This window comes from Sciurus vulgaris, assembly GCF_902686455.1.
Source record: "Sciurus vulgaris genome assembly, chromosome: 5".
Taxonomy (NCBI): domain Eukaryota; kingdom Metazoa; phylum Chordata; class Mammalia; order Rodentia; family Sciuridae; genus Sciurus; species Sciurus vulgaris.
This window is the reverse complement of record NC_136465.1, coordinates 175,379,048-175,392,042: the sequence shown is the minus strand read 5'-3', so window position 1 is coordinate 175,392,042 and position 12,995 is coordinate 175,379,048.

Sequence of the window (12,995 nt, the reverse complement as noted above, 5' to 3'; positions counted from 1 at the left end):
GGTCAAAGTACCTGTTTCATGAGGACTGAAAGAACTGATATGAATGCATAAAGCGTTCTTTTGACAAGAAGTAACAGCCTCAGCACATGATTTAGCTGTTTTAAATTCTGTATTAAATTAAAAACAAGCTGAAAGATAGGTGTGTTGGCACACCTGTAATCCCAGAGACCCCAGAGGCTGAGGCAGGAGGATTGCAAGTTCCAGGCAAGCCTCAGCAACTGAGCAAGATCCTGCCTCAAAACCTAAAAAGGGGCAGGTACGGTGGTGCACAGCGGTACTCCCTGTGACTCGGGAGGCTGAGGCGGGAGGATTCCAAGTTCAAAGTCAGCCTCAGCAACTAAGCGAGGTCCTAAGCAGCTTAGCGATACCCTGTCTCAAAATGAAAAATTAAAAGGTCTGGGGATGTAGCTCAGTGGTAGAGCACCCCTGGGTTCAGTCCTCAGCCAAAAGAGGAGTTAAAAACCCAACTGGAAAGCGTCACTGAGCAGCGCCGTGGTGAGGGGCCCTGGCTTGCCGGCAGCAGTTTTAGTGTCATTCCTTTTTCCTTGGTTTTGGGGGAAACAGCTATTTGTCTTTACGAAGGCCTCTGTCAGGCTGCTTTCAGGAGAGACCTGCTCCTGTCACCCTGGGTTTGCAGATGAGCACAGACAGGTCCTGCCAGTGGCTGCTGTGTGCCAGCCTGTGGGTTCTTGAGTGCTGTTGGCACCGTCATTGGGAGCGGGCCCCATGCATGGGATGGCTTTGGAGGTGGGAGGGGTCCTTGGGAAGAGCCTTTCCCGACAGTCCCTTCCCACCCTTGGACTAATGCTTGAGTCACTACCTGGGTCTCTCTTGGGAGCTCCCATCTCCATTTGTTATGATGTAGCGGGATTTGGTTCTCATGGCACCGCGCCAGTACTTCAGCTAGTCTGTCCTGCGTCCTTGGTCAGACTGACTTAGAACCCACAGGTCACCAAGTAATGTAGACGTCATTCCACCTGTGAGCAAGGCCTCCCAGGTGTATGTAGTTGTAACGTCTCCTTGCCAACTAAGGGAGAGGTCCTCGTAAGTCCAGGTGGTGCGCTGTAAGGAGGAGCACGTCACAAAAGGCAGCCAGCCAGCATCAGAGGCTGCAGCTCGGGGCCTCCGCCTGCTCCTCTGACTCCGTGGTGCTGTTTGCACACGCTCCGTGCTGCCCGCATGCTCAGAGGTCAGGCTCTGTGCTCCGCTGCAGCTCTGGGTTGATTGTCTGGGTCAGGCTTGGGCTTGAGGCCTGACTCTGCTATTCAAGAGCCACATCCTGCACTGTCCCGTGGACTCTCTGGACCTTTGTTTCCTGGTGTGTGAAAGGGGGTTAACCCGGACACGGTGGCTCACGCCTGTAATCCCAGCAACTCGGGAGGCAACCTCGGTCTCCTGTCGGTTGGCACACGCTGTGCTGGCGGCTAGAAGAGAGCAGCTAGTTTGCTGGTGACCTGGATGCTGGGTGGGCGTGAGGCTCTGCCAGGTGGTTCATGTCATACGTTGGCTGTTCCCTTAGTGACCCCGTGTCTGGGGCACATGTTTCCCCCGCACATTTCCAAGCACAAGGGCAGGAAGTGTGCGGTGTCCCCAGAGCATGGGAGCTGGGGACAGTGCTGCTTACCACCTGGCCCAGGACTGTCTTTTCTTGCCACCACCCTCCCCCTACCTCCTTCCCCGTGGGGCGGGTCCCAGCCCAGGGCCGCACCACCTGGGCATTTTCACCTTCTGATGTGTTGGATTTTCCCAGTCCACGCTCTTCACGCACCTGCTCCCACCAGGGCCACTTTGGCATTGCCAAGGGGCTTGGGCTGCAGCCCCGCGTCCTGAGCAGCCTCCTCTCCGGGTCCCTTCTCCAACGCACACCTGGCCACCGTTGGCGCACCCGCCCGCCTCAGCGCACAGCCCTGCCCGTCTTACAACTCCACTCAGCCCCAGGCTTTTTCTGTCCTGTGGCATTTTGTCCTGGTCAGCTGTACGAGCCTCCTGCGCTTGGGAGGATCAGGGCCCTCTGGCCTCGGGCTCCTGCCTGCCCTTCACTGGCCAAAGCCTCTCTGTGCCGTGTCCTGCAGCCCCACACCCTCTGGACTCTTCTCTACAGGGGTCATCCTTCCCCCAGGTGGGTGGTGAACTCCTTCCAGGTGCCTCTTCCACTCTGTGGCCGATGCCTTCTGCCCACCCGCATCAGGTCGTCCAAGGGGTCAGGCGGGATCTGCTTCAGGCACCTGCCATGGCCCTCGTCTCTGCTTTCAGTCGCAGCCATTAATTCAGGGAAGAAACCCACAAGAGGTGATGCGGGGAGGTGAAGAAAATATAGACAGATGTACACAGAGAAAAACAGCTGAGGCCAGGTGGACAGTCAAGCTGAAGGAGCTTGATTGACCCAGAGCTAGCTCAGCACCTTTATCATATAGGTGTCATCAAAAGGTTATTTGTGGGAAAGTTTCAGCAAAGCAGGACGCAGGACTGGCGAGAGACATCAGAACTCTCTGGTTATGCTCAGAATTCTCCGTTCCCAGGAGTTGATGACTGAGCGCAAGTTTCCAACTGATAGCACTGCAAGCCTTCACAGTCGCCTCCGCTCGCCAGGCGTCACCATAGCGACTAGGCCATCTTGACCTGCACCTTAGCACGGGCAGGTCCCAGTGCAAATGCAGCCATGAAGGAGTCAGACTGTGGTTCAAATCGCTACTCTCCACAGGGACCCTGGGCAGCTCCCCCAGCTCCCCAGGCCAGGGCTGGGAGCCGGGGCCTGGCACCCGTACGCAGGCATCCGCAGGGTGTTCACTGTGTCATCTAACACAAACCGTGCCCAAGTGGGGCACCCTGGGGGGTTTTGAGCCTCCGTGAGCCCATAAGAGCACACTGGATTTGTTTCCTGTTCCTCAGTCAGAAGGCCATCCCCTCCTGAGGATGGAACCCATCCACGGAGCCCAGCACTAGGAGGCCGTTTTTGCATAGGAAGATGCTGTTACGCCTTCTCTGGTCTCGACGCAGCTTCAGGTGCTCTCAAGTTAAACATGGGCTTCTCCATTTTGTAGAATGAAGTGTTGCCCAAACCTAGAACCGAACATGAAGCCAGTTAAGCAATTAAGGGGCTTGGGGGGGTGCGGGCAGGTGGTGGGGATTGAACCCAAAGGCACTTACCCACTGAGCCACATCCCCACGCCCCCCCCCTTTTTTTTGAGACAGGTTAATCACTAAGTTGCTTAGGGCCTTGCTTAGTGGCTGAGACTGGGTTCAAACTTGGAGTCCCTGTCTTTGCCAAGTCACTGGGATTGTAGGTGTGTGCAGCCACGCCTGGCCCGATTAAGATCTTTTTAAAGGGGACAATGGCATTCTCCCTCTTTGGTCCCCAGCAGCAAGTTCAAGTTCTAGCTCGCACTTGGCTCCTAGTGCAGGAACCAGCTGGGGACTATGGTGTCCTCTGCTGCAGGCAGTCACAGGTTCCCCTGCCTGCCCCACACGCCCTCCTCCCACCCCACAGGTTTACCCAACTTGATTTTTCTTACATAAAATGCCACCTGGTTGTCCCGGCCAAGTCTGAGGCTCCTCCTGGGAGTGGATCTTCACAAGGCAGTGAATTTTTGAAGAGCCTCAGGGTGCGGAAGCTGTGACTCGCAGGGGGCATTGTAGATGGCCGGGCCGAGTGGCCTAGCTGCTGTGCAGCCCTGTCTTGGGCCCAGGAGCAAGGATCCGGTCCTCTGGACACCACGTACCTCCCACAGCTGCGTCAGCACCAGCAGGGTGCTTCCCCACAGCCCTGCTGCATGGGGACATTGGAAACCTGGCAGGAAGGATGGTGGCACCAGGGTGGCAGTGGCTTCTTTCTTGAAGGACTTGGCCTCCCAGCCAGTGTGGCCGTGGAGCCCCTTGCCAGCCAGGACTGGGAAGCTGGCCCCTGGGTCCTTTTCTGCAGGAGCATCACCTTCAGGACCTCCGTGACCTCAGACTTCTTAGGGTGGAGCAAGTAGTCCCCCTCCGCAAAACTCAGGTTCGCCCGGAGCCCCAGAATGTGACCTTGAAGGAGGGTCTTTGCAGACGTAACTCGTTAGAGATCTCAAGACGCACCCCGGATTTAGTGTGGACCCTAAACCTAATGACTGGTATCCTTTTTTTTTTTTTTTTGCGGTGCTGGGGATGGAACTCAGGGCCTTGTGCTTGCAAGGCAAGCACTCTACCAACTGAGCCATCTCCCCAGCCCAACTGGTGTCCTTATAAGAAGAGGAGAGGACACTGGCAGAAGGAGGCCGTGGGAAGAATCAGAGGCTGAGGTGACGCAGCCTAAGCCGAGGGGTGCCGGGAGCCACTGCGCTCTGAAGACGGCGAAAACGGACTCGGGGAGGGCCGGCTGACACGCGGGTTTGCCCTTGGGGCCTCGGGGACTGTGAAAAAATGAATGTGTGTGTTTTTAAGTCCCCAGGTTTGTGGTCATTTGTTTCAGCCACCACAGGAAACTCAAGCAGCGGGTAAGTGGAGAAGAGGGATCCAGGGACTCAGTCCTTGTCCCAGGGGCCCTTGATGGCAGCTGGCGTGCCCGTCTACTTGCCTGCGTGGGCCCCTCAGCCTGGCCCGCAGCCCTGGTCACCGCAGGGCACTGCTCACTCTCCCACCCAGGCCTCCACTCCTCCCCACCCAGCTGTGCAGGTGGCTGCGAGTGACCAGAGGTCCCGTCCCCTCTCCCTGCAGCTGGGAGTCAGCCTGCCACACGGGTCCTTTGGTGCCTCTGGCGTCTCATTTCAGGCCTTCTCCATGCTTCCTCTCCCTCACCTCTTGATCCATGCGGGAACCAGGTCTGGATTCTCGCCACCCAAGTGCCAGCCCTCTGCCCCCCCTCTGTCGCCCTGTCCCCTCCTGCTTCTCCCCCAGAGCCCGCAGCCCTTTCTCCCTGCATCTGCCTTTCTGAAGAGAACACAAGGTGGCATGTGCTGGGACGCCTCCTGGACGTCCCCACGAGGCAGTGGGGCTGGTGGCCCCAAGTGAGCACTCCAGGGCAGGCCTGGCCGAGGAGCACGCTGGGCTCCCGCCTGCTGGACGTCCCCCCTCCTGTGCCAGGACTGCAGGCGGAGCCCCTGTAACCTGCACCTCAGGGCTGATTTCCATTCTGGTTGGACCAGCTCTCTGGGCTGGTCAGGCACTGGGCACAGTGCCCAGGTGGGCCTCCTGACTGGGCCTCAGAACAGGCCTCATGGTGGGCCGGGCCTGTCGTGTTCTGTCTCAGTTGCCCTGACGAGTCCACAGACAGTGTCAGGTGGTGAGGGTGAGGAAGGGCACCTTCCGGGGGCCCACGGGCACCGCCGGCCATTCCAGCTGGGAGGCCCCTCCTGGGAGGCTCTTGCACCCTGCCGTCCTGAGAAGCAGAGCAGGCCAGGCCCGCCCCTCAGTGTGGCGTCCTGTTGAACATAAAAAATGACACAAAACCTAACAACAGACAAGAACAAGCCCACCCCTGCCACCTGTCTGGACACAGACAAGACCACGAACATTATCCATCCCGGGGTGCCCGCCCCCAGCTGGACGAAGGGCCACCGCAGCTGCTTCTCCAGCCACAGCCTGGGCCTCGCCCTGGGCAAGCCTTGCCCTGGCCACCAGAGAACCCTCCCCTCCCACAGCGGCTGGCACAGAGCAGAGCCCTGACTTCAGCCTTCCCAAACTCCCCGTCCTGAGCTAAGTTGAAAACAAACACCACCCAATTGGAGGCCGTGGGACCTTGCCCTGGGGGGGTCATTGGCTCTCACAGGTTCAGTTCTTCATTGGGCAGAGGGGAAGCAGGCCCAGAAAAGGACAGTGACTCCCCAGGGTCACACAGCTTGGAAGGGTAGTACGACTTCCATGCAGATCTTTCTGGGCCTGGCGCTACCTCTGTATGGGAAAGTCAGAGACAGGCTAAGGCTCGGCTCCCAGTGGCTGCTGGGTGACACTGGGTCCATCATAAACATGGACAGATACTGGTGCTCACTGGCCATATATACGATTTGTGGGGCTGAGATTGCAGCTCAGTGGTAGAGCATTTACCTAGTATGTGTAAGGCACTGGGTTCCATCCTCAGCACCACATAAAATGAATGATTTAATTAAATAAAGGTATTTAAAATAATCATTAAAAATAATTTAAAAAAAGATTTGGGAAATCAGAAGTGCACAAGGCATGGGCTGGGGCTGCAGCTCAGTGGTAGAGTGTTTGACTGGCATGTGTGAGGCCCTGGTTTCAATTCTCCGCACCACATATAAATAAATGAATAAAATAAAGGTCCACCAACAACTAAAAAAAATTTTAAAAGAAAAAGAAGTGCACAAGGCAGATGTCAGGGAATAATGACACAAGGACAGAATCAGGCATTGGAAGACCAGGGCCTTCTCCCTGCCCTGTGGCTTGTTGGTCGTGTGACTATAAGCAAGTTGCTGAGCCTCTCTGGGCTTTGCTTTCTCATCTATCAAGTGGAGATTATAACCTGTGCCCCATGCACCTTACATGGCCTTCATGAGGTAGAGAAGATAAAGCTGCAGAAACACCAAACCAGCCTGGTGCAGTGGTGCATGCCTGTAATCCCAGCCTCTCTGGAGGCTGAGGCAAGAGGATGGCGACTTCAAAGCCAGTCTCAGCAACGGCCAGGCGCTAAGCAACTCAGTGAGATCCTATCTGTAAATAAAAGACAAAATAGGGCTGGGGATGTGGCTCAGTGGTTGAGTGCCTCTGAGTTCAATCCCCAGTACCAAAAAAAAAAAAAAAGAAAGAAATACCAAATCAGTGTGAGTTAACTTTTTTGGGGAGAGGAGTACTGGGGATTGAACCTAGGGGCGCTTTAATACTGAGCTACATCCTTACCCTTTTTAATTTTAATTTTGAGATGGGGTCTCACTAACTTGCTGAGGCTGGCCTTCAACTTGCAATCCTCTGGCCTCAGCCTCCTGAGTGGTTGGAGTTACAGGCATGAGTCACTGCGCCTGACCTCAGTTCATATTTTAGGTTCGCCTTTGTTTAAGAGGTGATGCCTGTCCTCAAGGAGTTACAAGCGCATGTGGACAAGAAGTACTTGACAATGGCAAAGACACTGCAAGCTCAGTGCCAGAGAAGTGGAGCGGACAAGACTCGCTCCCGTGGTCTGGGCGATGGGGGGTCTTCCTGGATGTGCTGGTCCTTGCAGCTCCTGAGCTTCAGGATAAAGAATGGGTGGAAACAGCTCCATGGTTCGGGACCAGATTAGGAAGGGTTTGGGCTGCCTAAGAATTTGGACCAGTTCCATAGGGATTAGGGAGCCACTGAATGTTTTTGAGGAGCAGAGTGATAAGACTGGTGTGCCTAGAGATGTGCCTCTGGGGCAACTGAGAGGGTGGTGGAGGCCAGGAGAGCCTGGCTGAAGCCCAGCAGTGGAGGCGGCTGGGGAGCTTCGGAGTGGTGGGGAGCCAGCACAGGGAGACTGTCCCTGGGGCTGCGGGTGTGTCCAGAGCAGTTCTCGGATGCCCAGCAGGGGGCAACGCGTACCGGGGTTGGAGCCCTGGGAGAAGGAACTGCAAGGTGCTTCCCAGGAGCTGCGCAGTGAGGTCGGATGACTCAGGATTGTGAAATAACACCACCTGGAGGAAGCCACCAAATGGTGACGAAGGCTCAAGTTCGCCTCGTTCCTGCTGCTGAGGGCCTGGGAGCGGCCAGGCCTCCCAGGTGGTCTGGAAGGGCTGCTGGGCGCAGGCCATTCCTGTCTGAGGAGGGCCCGGGGCTCATAGTGGGGCAGGTCTGGAGCTGCTCTTCTGGATCTGAGGGGCTGAGCGGGTGAGGTGCAGTGTCCTTGGAGGTCCGTTCCAGGAGGACCCCAGCTGGCGTCCGGGCCCTGGACTGCCCAGTTCCTTCCTTTTCCTCTCCTGAAGGCTCAGTGATTCCTTGAGATGGGAATGCCCCTGGTTTCCTTCCTAACACCACAGCCTCTGGATTGCGGCCTGGGCTGGCTGGGGCCGGCTCCTTCCCACAGAGCCCAGGGAAGCTCTTTCCTTTTTTGTGGTGCTGGAGATTGACCCCAGGACCTTGGGCATGCCAGGCCAGTGACCTAGCAGGGAGCCCCGCCCAGCACTATCGGCACCGCCCACCTTTTTTGAGACAGGGTCTCACTAAGTCGGCCAGGCTGGCCTCAGCCGCCTGAGTCACCGGGATTGTGGGTCTGCACCACCACACTAGGCGCTCTGAGTGCAAAAAGTCACCCAGGACACAGTGTGGCCAGTAGGTGGAGAGTGGGCATCCAGGCAAGGGAGGGGGACAGCGGATGAGAGAGAAAAGAGAGTGTCGGGAAGCAGGATTGATTGACAGGGCCTGGCGGGGTGAATGCCTGAGGCTGGGGAGAGGCTTCAGGGAGGATGCTGGGCTCCTGGATGAGGCGCCATTCCTGGGTGCTGCGGGTGGGCGGGGTGCAGGGGAGATATGACCCGAGTTTGAGAAGCGTAAAGCTTGAGAAATCTTGGGGACACTCCCTGGGTGTCCCTGGCGTCTCCAGGGTCTGAGGGCAGAGCTGAGGTCTGTGAGCGTGGAAACGCGCGGGAGGGGGAGACCTCAGTCCCAGGAGAGGCCAGAAGAGCCGCAGGGTGGTGTGCTGGGAGCAGGCAGCAGAGGGAGCAGCGGAAAGCAGGGCGGGAGCCACCCGGGGCCAAGGTAGGAGATTCCAGAGGCGCCTTTGGATTTCACAACTGGAGGTTCCGTAGGCCTGGCAAGAGCAACATCACAGTGTGCTGTCAATGTCCCCGAGGAAAGGGATCAGCCGGGTAGGCAAGCCTTTCAAGTAGGGTGGCCAAGGGGGTGGGGGGCAGTGCTCCCAGCCGGGGGCCATCAGATTCCCTATGTCTGTTCCCTCTCCCAACACTGATGGGTGGGCCCTGTGTGCTGCGAACTGTCCTCGGTGCTGGGGACACTTGGTTAAATAAGCCGAGATGGTCTCTGCCAGCGGGAACGGGAGGAGAGAGCATCTCCTGAACATCTTTACTCAGATAAAATGCACACGCCATGAGCTCATCCATGAATTCTAAGTGTGCGATTCAGAGATTCTTAGAAAACTCACAGAGTTGTGCAATCCTGGCCTCCCCCCAAGGTCCTCCGCGCTCATGGGCAGTTACTCTGTTTTTACCCCAGCCCCCAGCAATCCCACAGCCACCTGCTGCCTCTCTATATTTGTCTTTTCCGGAAATTTCCTTTAGCATTCTGTTTTTGAGGCCGATGCGTGCCGCACCATGAATCAGCACTGTTCCGGCTTTGGGCTCAGTGGCGTTCCCTCGCTCCTGGATATGCTGCATTTTCTCTCCCCAGCCCCAGCCGGCGACAGTGGCCAACATGGTTTCCCCTGTTGCTATGGGAGCAGTTCTGCTCAGAGCGTTTGTGCACAAGTCCTTGTGTGGACAGGTGTTTTCATTTCTCTTGGGTAGACAATGGAGGGGACTTGCTGGGGAAAGAGACATTTTGGGGTGTCAGGAGGAGAGAGTGCCACCTGAGCCCTGGCCAGCGGGGTGAGGACGGGCCAAGCTCCATGGCTTCTGTTCACTTGCTGATTTGCTGAGTGTCCCTGTCTCCCAGAAGAGGTCTGCCCCAGGACAGCAGCCCCCTGTCTCATTCACCACAGCCTCTCCAGCACGCAGAACAGCGCCTAGCATTTAATAGGTGTTTGATAAACCTCTGACTTCAAATTCCGGGCTCTGGAATTGGAGTCCCTGGGGAAATACCTGCCCACCTACTGGCCACGTGATCCGGGCTTTCCCATCTCTGTTTCCTTGGGGATGGTGACATGAGAATGACAGTAATCCTGACCTGCCAGGTGGGCAGAAGTGGTGGCTGAGCTTGCACCCTGGCCTGAGCCAGACCCTGGTTGCCTCCCTACCATTCTTAGCAGCAGTGGTGACACACTGTTGTCAGGAGCGGCCCCTTCCTGCTGTCCTCTGGGCAGACAGCTTCCAGACCCTGCCCACTGCCCTCTGCTTTAGAGAAGAGCAGCCCAGCTGGTGGAGCCAGGATGTGGGTGTGTGCCAAGCCTGGGAGAGCCCTGGGCTGGGCGAAGGCTGAGTCACAGCCATAAAGCTGGGGGTGTGTCCTGGTGACAGGACACCCACTTCCGGCCCCGAGGGACTGTGTCTCCTGCCTCTCAGGCTAGGAGCCCTAACAGAAAGGCTTTGAGAAACACAGGAAATGGGAAAAATGGAAATTTTCGCATAACATCTGCTCAGGCCTGGGAGCTCCCTTCAGCTCCAGTCCTTGACCTGCACCTGGCCCGAATGGTCACTCGGCTTTCCCCGTCCCGGGTCCAGCTGAGACTACAAGAATCCCCTGCCTGGCCCTCGGCGCCCAGCACCCCTCACTGTCCTGGGTCAGGGCTGCCGCCCATGCTCTTCCTGTTCCTAGTAGGCTCCTCACCCGCCCCCTTTAGACCCGTCAAATCGCCTTTCCCTGAGGCCCCCCACCAGCTTCTGGAACACGCGCCACTGTCCTCTGCCTCTCCTTGACTTTCAGGCCTTGGAAGCCCCTGGCATGTCAGTGGGCGCTCCTCGCTCACTCCCCCCTTATCTCCAGCCACTAAATGAACTGTCCATTCCCGCCTCCAGCTACTCCACTCTTGCCTGCCCGGCCTCTCGCTCTCATAGGTACTTTTCCTGTTGCTCTATGACAACACAGTCTACCGTGAGACCACGTCACAGTCCTCGGTGTTTTCCCAACAGAGTTGAGAACTTATGTCCACAGAAAACCTTGTGCCCAGATGTTTATAGCAGCTTTATTCATAATTGCAAGCAAACAAGGTGGCCTTCGATAAGGGAACTTTTTAAGACACCAACTGGGCACGGTGGCACATGCCTGCAATTCCAGAGACTCAGGAGGCCAAGGCAGGAGGATCGCAAGTTTGAGGCCAACCTCAGCAACTTTGTGAGGCCCTAAGTAACTTAGCAAGATCCTGTCATCAAAATAAAAAAAATAAAAAGGACTGGGGCTGTGGCTCAGTGGTTAAGCACCCCTGGGTTCAAGGCCTGGTGCCAAAAATTTTTAAAAAGTTCATTAATAAGAAAAAAAAAGACATTGCCTTGTTTTTCTCTACGGCACAGAGAAGGCTCAGCGCAGTGTGCCTGCGCTGCCTCTGAACTGTGGGTTTCAGAACTCACCGTTCCCTTCTTCCGTCCTCAGAGGAAGAGGCATTTGATGGACTAACTTCTCTTCCTTCTCCCTCCTTCTCCCTTCTCCCTGCCTCGCTTTCTTTCCGTTGATCGAACCCCGGAGGCCCTACCTCTGCGTAGAGCCCCAGCCCTTTTTATTTTTTATTTTGGGACAGGATCTTACTAAGTTGTCCAGGCTGGCCTTGAATTTGGATCTTCCTGCCTCAGCCTCCCCAGTCACTGGGATTACAGGTGACAAATCTGCTTCTGTAACAAACCCACTGCTGAGATAAGGACCCTACTCCACTCGTGAGGGTGGAGCCTCCATGACCCAACACCTCCCGACACTGTCCCATGAGGATTAGGTTAACTGGCGTCACACTCAAAGGACAGCACCCAGACTCTTTGGCAGGGAGCATGGAGCATGGCCTCTGGTCCCTCGTCATCTGGTTGAGAAGAGGCAGCAGGTACTTAAAAAAAACGCAGAAGTCACATAATTAGTTTGATGAAGCGCAGAAGAGGGACGGGAGGTGACTCCTGCTCACTCAGAGATTGTGGCTGCAACACCAGAGGGAGAAGGTGGTCTGGGGTCTTCAGGAAGGGTCTGGGGGTGCCTTATCGGATGGGGTGGGGCTGAGGGAGCCAAGCCAGGAGGGGGAGGGGCGGGGCTGGCGGGCACAAGCAAGGCTGTGCTCCCACAGGCCCCGGGTGCAAGACCCTGGCCGGCGTGGTTCTGCTGTCCCTGGGCCAGCTCTGTTGGAGACAACATGGGGTGGGGCAGTGTTAAAGGTCTGACTTTGGAGCCAGCTGAGCCCTGTGACCTTTACCTCGCTAAGCTTCCGTGTCTTCAAGTGCAAAGTGGGGTTGTGGTTAGGTATGAAGCACTGAGCATGTGGCCTGCCACCACGGAAGGGGTCAGTTGTGTGGCAGCCAGGCCAGCTCTGCAGATTCTTCCTGGGCTCACCCAGTCCCGCAGGGTCTGTCTCAGGAGGTGGCTGATGGACGGACCCAGCGGCTGTATGCATGAGTGAATGGCGAGCTATGCCCCGGGAAGGGACTGGCTCTGGTGTCCGGGGACTGGCTCTGGTGTCCGAGGCCTGGCACCTAGTAGGAATGCCCTGACCTGTAATTAACCCAGGCCTGGCTTGGCGGGCGGACAGGCGCTCCCCAGAGCCCAAGCATGCTCCCATCAGCCATAATGAGTGCACGTGCTGCAATCTGAAACCCCGGCCGGCTGGAACCAGTTGCACAGAGAATAGAGTTGTCACAACAGGAAGGGTGCGTCCAGAACTGCAGAGGGCCAGTGGAGGGGGGGGGGGGAGCCTACTCCTCTGCACTCCAGGCCCCTGGAGCAGCCGGGACCCAGAGGCCTAGAGGAAGGCTACTGAGGGGTGCCTCTGGCAGGGCACTGGGTGCAGGCCCTGCTGGTCACCTGACTGCAGCCTGAAGCTGTAGGGAGGGGTGTGTGCCTGTGCTCTGCCCCTTCACTGCCCCCATTACCTGTCCCTCAAACCCCCTCCAAGTCCTACTTTTCTCTGAGGAGCTGCTCAAAGTCCTCTTCCCAGAAGCCTTTCAGGACCCACCATGCCCTGCTCTGTCCTGTCTCTTGAGCCACACCCCCTCTCCTGGTCTCCCACCCACCAGGAGTCACTTGGAAGTGGGAGTATTTGTTCCTGGATCTAACACGGGGACTGGTGTGTTAAACCAGTGGAGAGAAGGAGTCAGGGCTGGTTCATTGAGGGAAGAACTGGCAAAGGAGCCCCGGGGCCCAAGTTTGAGAGATCTCGGTCTGCTCCCTGGAAGCCTGCTGGCAGCACGCCTGAGTTCCTTGGGTCTCGGCGTCCTCACCTTGGAGGCAGGACAGGACTCTCCCCCTCACCTTTGGGATCC